The following is an 11,950-nucleotide window of genomic DNA, read 5'->3' as shown; positions in this document are numbered from 1 at the left end:
AATTGAGAGTCTCTTGTAAAAAGACTGAAAAATCAGAAGTTCTAGCAACAAATAGCCCATGGTTTGCAGGGCTCTAGTCAGGGGGGCTGAGAAGTGACCAGCCCCTGTGGATGAGGCTGGACTTGGCCTCTCTCTTCAGTGCCCACTTCTGCATGGCACTACCTATCTGGTCTTTTGGGTCTCTACATTTTGGAACCCCGGATCACTAGTTTAGCCCGTTCGCCACACTTCCCTCTCAGGTGGTTCCAATGAGAGGATCTGAATGTAGGGTAACTAGCAAGAGGAGGCCGGGTAAGGGGCAGCAACAGGAGTGGGGGCACCAGAGACTGGCACCTGGACCTGAAGGGGTGGGGCAGCGATGGAGAGAGCTGGAGGAGTGGAGGTAGAGTCACAGAGTGGGAGCTGTGATTGTGGGGGAGGGGTGAGACTGCCCCGCACCCCCACCCCATCGTGCCAGTGCTGCCCACTGGCCAAATCCTCTCGTAATGTGGAGGGGCAAGGGAGCCCAGGGAAGGCAGTTGCAGTCGGTGCCCAGAGCCAGGTAGACAACAGATGGGGCGAGGTGTAAAACAGGGAACCACCAGCTCTATCCCTGCCTTAGAACCCTCCCCCTTGTCAGGCAGGGACCGTGCATCACCCCAGCATCTCCTCAGATCTCCTCTTGGCTTGTCCCCACCTGATACCTAACTCAGGACCCAACTTCTTCTCCTTTGTCCTCTGCAGAGGTTTTCAAAGGCGTAGAGTGCAGCAGACTCCCCCCCGTCAACAGGCCCTGCCCTCCATGAGGTCTGTTCCCTGCCTGAATCTCCCCCTCAGCTGAATGCCATCCTCCAGAAGCTGCTGCCCGTGGGCCCCTCAGTTTCTGTTCTCTGAGGGTCTCCTTCCCACGGCCCCTGGGAGCCTCTCCTTCCTCCTGCCCTGTGACAGGCAGAGTCCCCAAGCCTCGTCCCACCCAGGTCACTGAGTGATGCAGCCACTCAGAGGCCCACAGTCTTCCCAGTTCAGCGTGTCCCTGGTGTTAGGTTTGACTTCTGCACGCAAGGCGTCCCCCTCCCCTGCCCCCTCGCCTGTGACTTCAAGAGCAAGATGTGCTCAGGTGGACCACCCACTATTCTGTGAGAATGAAACCTAAGCTGCTTGATAGGAGCCTGGTAGCTCTGTTTATTTTACGTCAAATACATATAATTCTCCCCTCTTGTGACCCCGCCTGACCCCATTCCTTCCAGGTCTGCTCTTCACTGGACCCGGATCCAGTACTTGGGTGTGGGCCTTGCCAACTGCCTCACACTGGCTGAGCCTCTGCAAATGACCCTCCTCTGGGCCCGACGTCACCTTTGTGCCTTCTCAAGGCAGTGCTAGGCTGTCCCAAATGGGCCACGCTGGGCCTCTCATGTCTTGAGGTCAGCTCGCTTTGACCCTTCCAGCCACCTAAGTCCAGAGCCTCCAGGGTCAGGGCTGGCTGCCCCAGGCACCTGTGGGCATGGACCCTGCCAGGTGGGCAGCTCTTCACAGGGTGCTGGAGAGCAGGAGACCCAGGTTCCAGCTTTGACTCTCCCTCCTTCCCTCCCCTTTACTCCATCCTGCAACCATGTTCCTGAAAGCGCTGTGTGGCTCGGTTGCTTGGGTTTCATGAATCTCACAGTCTCGCCAGGTCCTGGCCATTGGCCCTCTCTATCTACCCCTTCCTGTGGGTTCTCAGGTCCTCGACAGCACCCCTCACTCCCTTCACGGTCAGCAGCCTTTTCTCTGCTTTTCTTTCATTCTCTCTCTCTTTTTTTTTTTTTTTTGGTGAGGAAGATTAGCCCTGAGCTAACATCTGTTGCCAATCCTCCTCTTTTTGCTGAGATTGGCCCTGGGCTAACATACGTGCCCATTTTCCTCTACTTTCTATGTGGGACGCCTGCCACAGCATGGCTTGACAAGCAGTGCACAGGTCTGCACCCGGGATCCAAAGCCATGAACCCCAGGCCGCTGGAGCAGAGTGTGTGAACTTAACCACTGTGCCGCTGGGCTGGCCTGTCCTTTGTTCTCAACAGGAATTCTTGATCAGAGTGTGTGCTCACACGTTCACACGAGTGCATCACACACCTGAGTGCCAGGCCCTGTGCTCACTCCAGGGGTTCTCTGAAGAGCTCAAGCCCTGCTGTCTAGTTGGTGGGGAGCGTGGGGAAGACAGCCCTTCACGTGGGGCCCTGTGGCTCACCAGGCCCTGAGAATCGTGTGTAGAAGGATGTGAGAACCCAATGGGGGGCAGAAGGGCTGCTGATTGAGGCTTGAAAGCTGATGGGAAACCCCAGGGCTGTGGGGGGAGAGAGGTTAGCTGGGGTGGGGACAGGCAAGAGCAAAATTGAGAAGGCCCACAGGGCTCCCTGAGTTAGGCACCAGCCCCACCCACAGGGAGAAGCCGTTTAGGACCCACTGAATTTACCGCAGGGGCTCTCAGAACTCAATATTCCAATCCTGCCTGGCAGTGGCAGAGAGCCCTTTGATAACAATTATAAATATAAACAGGTGTCGGTATTCCACGTTATGAATGATTGGGAATCGAGGGGATTTGATGCCATTTTTTGACATGCTGAGCTGGGATCTAGATGTGCCCAAGTCTTGCCAATCGCTTGCCTCTGCGAGGGGCAGCTGATGAGCTGGAAACACAAGGTACGTCAGCGGAAGGGACCCAGTCCCACTCGAGGCCTCTGCCAACATGACGCAACCCGGGGAGAGAGAGAAGGTGAGTGAGCCTGTATCAGGGGCTGGTCCACCCTCTGCCCAGCTGCTCATGAGCTGAGAGGAGAGAGGTGGTTGGCAATGTGTCCCGGGGCGAGGCCTGCCCACGCCTGTGCACCCTGAGAGAGCAGGAAGCAATAAGAACAAGAAAAACAGAGACCCAAACTGGACAGTGCCGCTCAGCCCAGCCAGCGACTGACCTGTTAGTCAGCAGCTTTTTCCCTCCAGGGCGCTAGAAAGGGGCTACCAGAGGTGGGCTGAGCAGAGGGGAAGCGGCAGCCCCTCCCGGACACGAAGGCTAGCCACTGTTTGAGCTCCGCCCGCACTGTGCTACCTGGGCTGGGCTTGGGGGGACAGCAGTGAGGGACGCACGCCTTCAGGAGAGCAGGTCCCAAAGTCCCAACTACAAGGTGCAGCCAGAGAGCCAGGAGCTGAGGGAAGCAGAGGTGGCACAGCTGGCATTTCAGCCACGCCTGAAAGATGGCCAGAGACTGAGATGCAGTGGGGCAGGGGAGCCCTGGCCTGAGCAAGAGCCTGGAGGTGGGGTCATTTGGTGGCTGAAGCATCACATCTCGGTGGGGGCCCCATGGAGGTAAGCAGCCACCAAAGGCATCAAGCACGTGGGGCGTGGTTTACCAAGATGGATGGGGGGGCCATGGCAGAGGTCCAGGTGGGCAGCAGGGAGCTGTCCAAAGGCTGTTGAGGTAACCTAGGTGGAAAGTGACAAGGCTTGAAGATGACAGAGTCTTAGTCCATTTGGGTGGCTATGACAAGGATACCACAGACTGGGTGGCTTAAACAACAAGCGTTTATTTCTCACAGTTCTGGAAGTTGGGCAGTCCAAGATCAAGGCGTTGGCAGATCCAGTGTCTGGTGAGGACTGCTTCCTAGTTCATCGATGGTGCCTTCTCGCTCTGTCTGGGGTCCCTTTGATAAGGGCACTAATCCCGTTCATGAGGGCTTCATCATCATGACCTAATCACCTCCCAAAGGCCCCACCTCCTAACACCATCACACTGGGGATTAGGTTTCAACATAGGAATTTGGAGGGGGACACAAACATTCAGTCCATAGCACAAAGTGACAGAGTTAAGCTGTGGAAATGGGAGTTTCTGTCCAAGGGGAATCAGATCACTTTGGAAAGATCCCCTGGTTCTGTGATCCTTGACACAATTCTGAAGGACTGTCCATCATCCTTTCAGAAAGAGCCCCTCCCTGCCTCAGCCCCTCCCTCAGATGCCCGCATCTGCCCAAGCCCCGAGTCCATCCTAGCCTCCTGCCCAGCAGTGTGGGGCAGGCTAGGGGAGAGGGCGAGGCTGGGACTGCTAGAGGGCAGACAGGAGGAGCAGACAGAGATGACGAAAGTGTCCACCAAGCAGGGCAGAGGGTCGAGTCCAGGCTCCTGCAACAAAGCAGAAAGAAACAGGCAAGAGTGGGGTCTAGCCTGCAGACAGACGAGGCACGAGGGAGTGACTCTCTCCTTGACCCAACTTTTCATCTGAACCTCATCTCAATTAGGCCTTGACTTTTGGGCTTCCATGTCTGTCTTTGCATCACCCAGTTTTAGCAAAAATCCTGTCAAGTCGGTTTAGCTAGAATCTCCACCCTCAATATCTGATCATCCTCCATATCTCATCAAAGGCCTCCCTGCACCATCCCCAGGTGACGTCTGGTCACCCCAGCCTGCCTTCAGTAAGAATCTTGTCAGGTCTGTTTAACCAGAATCCCCCTCCCCTACTGTTTCTCTTAGTAATTTTCCATCCACTGACTTCCTCCCACCTGCTCCTTGGCTATAAATCCCCGCTTGTCCTTGCTGTGTGTGGAATTGAGTCCAGTTCTATGCTGAGGTCTCTTTTCCCCTATTGCATTAGATCTTGAATAAAATCTGTTTTTACTACCCCTTTAATAACTGTCCAGCTCTGGTTCTCTTTAACGGTGGCATTTGTGCTCTCTCCTCACACTGGGCATGTGAGGGCTGGGTGGGGACATCAGTCAGCACCCCTCTGTGCCAGGCTCCTTGCCCGTCCCGACGTGAGAGCCCAGGAGGAGCCCAGGAGGGCTTCCTTCAGGAGGTGACAGCTGAGCAAGTCCCAAGAGCTGAGTGGGAGTAAGCTCTGCCCAGCCAGGGGGCCAGTCCCTGAAGGCAGCGCACGCCAACAGGTGGGTCTATGCAGAGCCAGGGCCATCCTGGAGCCCATATGCGCCCATGGAGACGTCCTGGACCTCACAGAATTCCAAATGCACCCGGATGCCTCGTCCCTCCTGCATCCCCTGCTGGTGAGCCACAGGAAGGCTGACACACAGAATGAGCTTCATGACAATCATTGAGTAGGCTGACAGCCTTCTCACCACCGGCATCCCCCATGGAGGGCAGAGCACGAAGTAGGCGGATGACACCCCCAGTGAACTCTGTTTCATGAATACATTTTTTTTCTTTCTTTTTTTTTTTGTGAGGAAGATCGGCCCTGAGCTAACATCTGCCAATCTTCCTCTTTTTGCTGAGAAAGACTGGCCTTGGGCTAACATCCACGCCCATCTCCTCCACCTTATATGGGAGGCCGCCGCAGCGTGGCTTGAACAAGCGGTGTGTCGGTGCGCGCCCGGATCCGAACCGGCAAACCCTGGGCCACTGCAGCGGAGCGCGCGCACTCAACCGCTTGCGCCACCGGGCCAACCCCCTCATGAATACATTTTTATAGACCCCCACCGAGCTGTTTATAGATACGTGATCGACATGGAAATTGTATTAATGCAAAAGTATATGGTTTGTTTTTTTAAAGACCATTAGATTTCTTACATCTTATTTTGATGTAAGTGTTTAAAATTACTTACTGCTTCTCCAGATGAATTTGGGAAATCAGTCAGGATGGAGTTCAGCAGTGAGTAACAGGAAAGTCCACCTAAGCAACAGTCTGTGCAAACCAAGGTGTGATTGTCCTCAGGCCAGAGCCATCCTGAGGAGGGTGGTCCGGGGCTGCTCCAGCAGCTCCCCAAGACTGTGGACGACCTAACCCCCCTCCTTTTCTCCCCTCCCCTCCCCTGAGTCAGTCTCTCAGCAGCCTCCTAAGCCATGCTGCAAGGAGCAAGAGGCAAAAATCATTTGTGGGCAGTTTAAATTTCATTATTCAAATTTGGTTTCTGTTTAGATATTTACTTCTTGCACCATTGTTTACTTATGCATAAAACAGATAAATAACTTGAGAGCGAATCGGGAGGGTAAATCAATTTATGGCCTGAGTTTTTAATGCCTGGCAGAGTGTGATGGGAAAGAGCCTAGAAGATAAAAAGGGCCAGAAAAAGTCTGAAAAGCCTTTTATTCTGAGGTAAGGAATGTAGATTTTCTCCTGTAGGTCATGTGGGTCAGAGAGCATTTTAGGAGGTACTGGGAAAGGACTTTCATTACCACCGAGTTTCATTGCCACTGAGTTCTGTTCTAAAGCAGTTGTTACCTTTTCTCTTTCTAGTTGTTGTTATTTCTTCTTCTTCTAATAACATCAAAGAGAAAGTCTCTATGTGGGGCTACCTGATCTCTAACATCTCTTAGACACTCACTCATCTCCCATTTAAACAAAGATCATTTAACAACACCATTTTGTTTCCATTGTGTTTATTTTTACAGCTACCCTCTATTTATGTCAAGTGACACTGGTTTTCCATTTGCAGTACAGTCACATGCTGCATCACAATGTTTCGGTCAACGACAGACAGCATATACTACAGTGGTCCCATAGGATGAGTACCATATAGTGTAGGTGTGTAGTAGGCTATACCATCTAGGTTTGTGTAAATACTGTAGAGGAGGAAGAAATTTTCCTCTACCCTTCTGGGTTTTTCCAACTGGTCTAAGAATTAAGTTGACGTGAGACAGATTAACAGGAGAAAAACAAAAGTTTAGTAACATGTATACACAGGAGAAATTCAGGAAAAATGAGTAACTGGCCAAAATGTCCAAAGCCCTCACCTTAAATATCATCCTCAGCTAAAGACAAAAGAAGACATTGGGGGTAGGGGGAATCAGGAACTTGAAAGGGAAGGAAGGCATTTCACAGATAGGCAAAAAGGAGCAAACATTTGGGAAACAAGTGTTTGGCCAGAACACAGAGGGGAGCCCAAGAAACAGGCTTTTCTAGGTTCCTTCCTATCTGCTACCTGGTTCATGTTATGCTAAGGTGATAGCTCACTCCCTGAGACAGGTTTTTTATCTGAATTCTTTTAGGTAGTTAAGGGGGAGGTATAGCATTAAAAAAAAAAAAAAACTTTCTGAGTGAGTCTTTTGTTTCTTAAAAATAATCAGCCTGTTAAACAGACACATTTGGGGGTAGCAAATTTTGTTCCCCTTCGGTAAACTCTACGATGTTTGCACAATGACAAAATCTTCTAATGATGCATTTTTCAGAACATATCCCCATCATTAAGCAATGTATGGCTGTATTTAAATTGTCCTTTTAAATAAATTTAGCCAGATTTCCAGTTTCTGGTCCAACATGTAAGGAGCTTGAAAGTCTACTTCTCCATCCTCACAACAAGAAAAAAGTGAAAATCAACAATTCATTTTAGGTTCATCAGAGAATTGAGGTCATAGGGCAAACCGCTGCCCCCAAAATTGGAGAGACAGACAGCAGACACAGTGCATCACAGCTTCTTGGAGCAAAAGCCCCTGCAGCAGCAGGAACCACCCTGGAGCCAGTGCCAGGCAGGGAGACAAACCAGAATTAATGAATTTTTAGAGGCTCAGTGAGGACAAGTCTGAGACTTAAAAACTCTGGGGGAGGGGGCAGTCTTAGGAAGGCCCTGCGCTTTTGTGAGTTTTACCTCCAGGAGCCCCACCAGCTTCTCAAAGTAAAGATCAAAGAAAAATCCCCTCATGCTTCTGGCAGGGGAGGGGGAAAAGAAGCCATTTTAAAATACATCCAGAGCACTCTCTTCTTCTTCATAAAGTCTGCTCTCAGGGGAAATTATTTTACCAGAGCCTAACAAACCAGAGGAAGGGAAATATCTGACTCCAGGACCCTCTAGCGTTCCATGGTGGGGAAGGGAGATACCCAACTCCTGAACCCTCTAATTTTCCCCTCCCACCTATGCAGGGAAAAACTGAGACACATTTGTGAAGGTCCTGGCCCAAAGGCCCAGGCTCATTAAAATACTGAGGCCTAATCATAAGATTATAGAATGCTTCCTCTCCCCCCACACCCTACCATCACATCAATAGGGCTCCTCTGTAATAACAGGGCAATACAGCTAAAAGAACTGCATGTCTCAGACCTTGTTTTAAAAGAAGTCTCTAAGAAAATGCAAAGATAATAGGGGAAAAAAACAAGGAGACCAGAAGAAATTTTAGCGTCTAACACCTACAGCTACAGCAGACAGTAAAAAAAAACCTAACTACTAGCCAGATAAACATAAAACCTCACACTAAAGGCCTATTGAACTCAGTTCCTTTTATCCAGCATATCATGTCCACCTTTCAACAAAAAAAATTAAAAAGCATACTACAAGACAAAAAACACAATTTGAAGAGACACACTCAGTAGAGAGGTTGGAATAATCAGGGTGGGAATTTAAAACAACTATGATGAATATGTTAAGAACTGTCATGGAAAAAGTAGATAACATGTAAGAACGAATAGGTAACACAAGCAGAGAAATGGGAACTCTAAGAAAGAATCAAAAAGAAATGCTAGAAATCAAAAACACCATAACAGAAATGAATAATGCCTTTGATGGGTTTAGCAATAGACTGGACAGAACGTCACAGAAAAAAATCAGTGAGCTTGAGAAACATCAATAGAAACTGCCAAAACTGCAATGGAAAGAGAAAAAAGAATTTATAAAAATGAAATAGAATATCCAAGCACTATAGGACAGTTACAAAAGGTGTAACATACACATAATGGGAATACCAGAAGGAGAAGAAAGAGAGAAAGGAACAGAAGACATTTTTGAAGTAATAAAAGCTGAGAATTTTCCAAAATTAATGGCAGACACCAAAATATAGATCCAGGAAGCCTAGGAAACACCAAAAGGGATAAATACCAAAGAATCTACCCCTGGGCATATCCTATTCAAACTGCAGAAAACCAAAGACGAAGAGAAAATCTTGAAAGAAGCCAGAGAAAGAAAACACCTTACCAATAGAAGAGCAAGGGCAAGAATTACATCAGACTTCTCTTCAGAGATCATGCAAGTGAGAAGAGAGTGGAGGGAAATATTTAAAATGTTGAAAGGAAAACACCCACCAACCTAGAATTCTGTATCCAGTGAAATTATCCTTCAAAAGTGAAGGAAATGGAGCCGCCCTGTGGCTAAGTGGTTAAAGTTCTGTGTGCTCTGCTTCAGTGGCCTGGGTTTGCAGGTTCAGATCCTGGGCATGGACCTACTCCACTCGTCAGCCATGCTGTGGAGGCATCGCATATACAAAGTGGAGGAAGACTGGCACAGATGTTAGCTCAGGGCTAATCTTCCTCAAACAAAGAAAAAAAAAGAGGAAGATTGCCAATGGATGTTAGCTCAGGGTGAATCTTCCTCACCAAAAAAAAAAAAAGTGAAGGAGAAATAAATATTTTTCTCAGACAAACAAAAATTGAGAGAATTTGTCAGTGGTAGGCCTGCTTTGTTAGATATGCTCAAAGAAATTCTTCAGAAAGAAGGAAAATGATATAGGTCAGAAACTCACATCTGCATAAAGAAAGAAAAAGCATTAGAGAAGGAATAAATGAAGACAAAATAAAATCTTTTATTTTTATTTTTCTTAACTGTTCTAACATATAACAGTTAATACAAAATAATAATAGCAAAAATGTGTATGGTGCTATAAGCACCAAATGGATAAGTGAAATGGATGACAACAATGTTATAAAGGCCAGGAAGTAGGAATTGGGAATGCTGTCTTCTAAGGTACCTTCTCTCCCCACGAGACAGCTTAGTGTTGTTTGAAAGTAGACTTGGATTATTTGCAAATGTATATTGCAAACTCAGGGCAATCACTAAAAAAATTTTTTTAAGTATAGTTGATATACTTAAGAGAAACAGTGGAATCCTAAAATGCTCAGTTAACACCAGACAATGCAGAAAAAGAGTGGAAGACAAAAAAAAAAAGATTCAAAGAACAAGGCAAAAAATAGAAAACAGTATCATATATGGTAGCTATTAATGCAATTATATCATTAATCACCTTAAATAAATTTACTTCAGCTAAAAAGTGACTGGATTTAAAGAAAATTGTTAAGTAAACGATAGGACAAGTGGTAGGTCCATGTGGTAAACATGACTGAAGTCATGAAGCATTGGTCCAGGAAAGAAGGGGCCAGGAAAGAGCTTAACAGAGGAGGGGACAGGGAACTGGCACCTTAGAACCATCATCACGACAATGTCTGGGAGGATGGATTAGAAGGGACCAGAAACTGAAGGCAGATGTTTCTGACTGAACATGGAGAATTGACCTCATGCATTTATTCCACTGCCCCTACCCCGCCGCCACCAATGCCATTAAGAGTACAGTAAAGGAGGAAAAGAGTATAAATCTGCAAGGACAAAGAGAACAGGAAGGAATCATCAGCGGATGAGAAATTCCGCGTTTTTGGAAGGCAGAGGTGGGAAAGAGAACGGCCTGACCTCAGGGACTGGCAGCGGGATGGGGACCTGCAGGAGCAGCCGAGTCCTGTGGTTACTGCTTTTAGCACAACTATCAGGGTGATTCTTGAATACTGAAGAAATGGCAGTCCAGAAAGGAGGTAGGATGAACATTTTGGGCTTAATTTCAAAGCAAAACTTGGTGCACAATTGAATAGGATGTATGGTGGATAACAGATGGCTGAAAATTGTATGCAATTCCTCCCATCTAGAGGTGGAATCTATTTCCCTCCGTTTGATCTGGGCTGGGTCAATGACTCACTTTGATGAATAGTATGTGGCATAAGCAACACTGTACAACTTCTAAAGCTAGAATATAAGAAGCCTTGCAGATCCCACGCCCAGGTTTCTTGGGACCCAGCCACTCTGCTGAGAGATGCCCAGGCCACATGGAGAGGTTATGTGCAGGTGCTCCAGTGGACAACCCCTCTGAGCTCCCAGCTGACTGTCAGTATCAACTACCAGGCTCGTGATGAACCCTTTTGGATATCTGGAGCCCTCAGATCATACAGCCCCAGCTAACATCACATGGAGCAGAAGAACCACCCAGCTGAGCCCAGGCAGCCTGCAGAACCATGAGAAATAGTACAGTATCTGTTGTTTTAAGCCACTGTTTTTGGGTGGATTATTGCACAGCAATATTTAACTGAAACAGAGGGCATTCAGAGAAGCAGGGGACATGTAGGACTCTGGGGTTTTTGTATCGATGGTTCCAGGTGGACAGTGCTGCCAGCCACTGAAGGGAGAAATCAGGAGGTGCAGCTTTGGCCAGGAATTGAGAGCTCTGTGTGGCCTTACTGAACTTTAGATCTTTGACACATGCAAGTCTGGGAGACCGAGGAGTCCTGGGGACCAGGGCTTAGGGGAGAGACCTGGGTGGTGGCTGACGTCACAGGCTTGGATGGAGAAACCTGGGGACCCTGCCAGACCCCACCTGCAAGGGAGGATCCTAAGGGCATCACTATGCCCTTCTACCGTCTGGGGGCCACACAGTCTTCATTTCTACAACGTCTAAACTTTTTAACATCCGAATAATAGAAAGCCTTATCTCATGGAAAATTCAACCAGAGGTATGAGGATGTGTTATAGACTGTTCCTCGCTTTAGATGCAACAAACATATTCCAACTGCTCACGGTGTGCCAGGCCCGTTTGCAGTATTATTTCACCTGTTTGATACACAATGACCCAGAGCAATAGACACTCTTGCGCCCATTTTACAGGCAAGGAAAGTTGTCACATAGTAATTGGTGGCCAGCATTCCAATCCTCGAGTCCGCACTGCAGGACCATCACCAGTTCCTAAAAGATCCCAAGCTGACTCAGAGGCGGCAAAGACCAATAATAAGTGTCAAGCTCTTTTCTGTTTCATAGATTTGACTTTATCTTTCTTCCTGGAGATTCTCTGTTTTACCGGAGTTCTGGTAACTCTGGGAATTCTGGGCTTCGCCAGCCAGCCTCTGATATGACACAAATGCAGCCCAAGGCTCAGCCCAAGGAGATATTTACCTAATTGCAAAGAAAGCAAAAAGAGGCGCTGCTCCACTGCCATTGTCGTGACTGACACATCACAAAGGGGCAGACAGGATGTCACACCTGG

This window comes from Diceros bicornis, chromosome 26, assembly GCF_020826845.1.
Source record: "Diceros bicornis minor isolate mBicDic1 chromosome 26, mDicBic1.mat.cur, whole genome shotgun sequence".
NCBI classification, from domain to species: Eukaryota; Metazoa; Chordata; class Mammalia; order Perissodactyla; family Rhinocerotidae; genus Diceros; species Diceros bicornis.
This window is presented reverse-complemented; position numbering follows the sequence as displayed.